Below are 2,152 nucleotides of genomic sequence, written 5' to 3' on the forward strand. Positions count from 1 at the left end.
CCGAGCTGAGGTGGCTCTGTGAGCAACCTCAAACCCTCCACTGTGCCTGTATCAACAAATTGGTTTCTCGTAGGGAGAAATGTGTTCATCGCCAGGGTGGTTAAGTTGAGAAACAAGTTTGTAGACTTGAAGACTAAAGACATATAAAGTAAATCGCATTTGTTTTATTTAAAAATCTTCAAGAGTTTTTGTTTAAAAAATGTGGCGCCATTCCTTTTCAGCAAGCCCTCGTTCATTGGTAAGAGTTCAAGTCATTTATCTGTTATGGTTTTCTCGAAATTAAATCTATCCTTCTATCAGAAATAGAGTTAATGAGACAATCTTGAATTCACAGTAATTAGCTTTTCATACTTTGCCTTGAATAACGACCCCATCATTAAAAGATTTATCATTTTGTATCCACCACCATGAGAGTTACTTTAGTTTCTGTTGCTGGCCGGAGTGTCAGAGCGGTTCTAGGCGCTACAGTCTGGAACCGCGTGATCGCTACGGTCGCAGGTTCGAATCCTGCCTCGGGCATATCCTTAGTTAGGTTTAAGTAGTTCTAGTGGACTGATGACCTTAGAAGTTAAGTCCCATAGTGCTCAGAGCTATTTGAACCATTTATTTTAGTTTCTGCTCTTCCGATATCATAATTTCTTCATAGATTCTGCGCAGTAAATCTCAGGTGCTGTTAACTGCTGAGAATTAATCCAACCGACGAAAGTTGATACAAATTTTCAGTCCAGATGTTCAGGTTGTGCAGCAGTTAGTACCTATAGGATAAAAACGTTACAGGGTCAACATGCACTAAAGAGGTAGTGGTGAGTCTAGTTTTATAGTCTCTGGAATATAACATTTGTTGCGACTGTCATGAAAATTGACTGACTACTAAATGAAAACATAGCTATGTGCTCGCTGATGGCACATGACCAGCACAGGAATTGGCCAGGGCGAGCACAGGAACTGGCCAGGGCGAGCACAGGCTTTGCCATTTACAGTGCATTAGAACCAGACTGAGTCCGCAGTTAATATAGCTTTGCTGATATTTAATACGGTACAAGTTTCTAGTCAAACTCTTCTGGATCGTGACAGGACAGTATACCACATGGAAGGTTATTGAATATCTTGTTGTCAAGTGTGATATCCTGGGACGCCGCAACTCCGACTCGTGTGGAAGAACTTTTCGGGTAACGGAATTCCTGCACCATACTACGATACGTTTGGTTAATTTTGATATATTAATTTTCAGGGACGATGGAAACTAACGAAGGCTCTTAAATAAAATGCATTAGATATATTACCATATATTGCGGCGTTGTACATTAGCAGACATGTCGTTCCAAAAGAAAGCAATTAGTAAGGCGAATACACAAAGACCAATGAAACAATGTTTTATTTAATAATAAGGAAACCGCATACAAGGAAGAAGGGTTTAAGAATTTTAAATGTTAATTTATTAGTAAGATCGATAGTAAAAATAGAATCGTAGCTGGAAAGAGAAGTAGTTATCAGGCAGGAATTTAGACATTTAGATATCGTCTTCCCTATTCTTCGGCCTCTTTCTTCTACAGCTGCAGATACACAAGTGGTATAGGTAAAATACCGTCTTTTGCAATTGTAAAGCAAAAGACGACATTTAGCCTAACCTGTCAGACTCGATAAGTTGGAGCATTCGGGGATACTTAGGTTTATCAGATTACATTTAGCAACACGCACAGTTTCGCAGAAAGTGAAGATTACACAAGACGAAAGGATCAGTTATTGAATAAATGTAAACAAGCCGATAGCAAAGAAAATTCTAAGCGAATAGAAGCAAAAGGAGAAATAATCTCAAAAGGATTGAGGTAGCTAGTGAAAGCAAAGCAAGCAAGGAATAATAGGAATATGACAGGGAGAGCTGAATGAAAAAAACTATTCCTACGTGTTTCAAGGTTTTGTGCGAGAAACTGTTGAAAGCAGTAAGAACATTAAGGCCTAAAAATAACAACGTACTCTGGGTGGAAATCTCAATTCTTATGTTAAGATGGTAAAAGGCTCAGTTACGAAGTAAGTGAGCGAGTAAGCACTTACATATTTCCTTAAATATTAATCCATATCGTTGTACGCGAGCAAGAGAGCGACGTGAGATGTTATTAAAAACAAAGGAACATTCTAAAAAAAAAGAGAGTGA

This window comes from Schistocerca serialis, chromosome 5 (genome assembly GCF_023864345.2).
Source record: "Schistocerca serialis cubense isolate TAMUIC-IGC-003099 chromosome 5, iqSchSeri2.2, whole genome shotgun sequence".
Lineage (NCBI taxonomy): Eukaryota > Metazoa > Arthropoda > Insecta > Orthoptera > Acrididae > Schistocerca > Schistocerca serialis.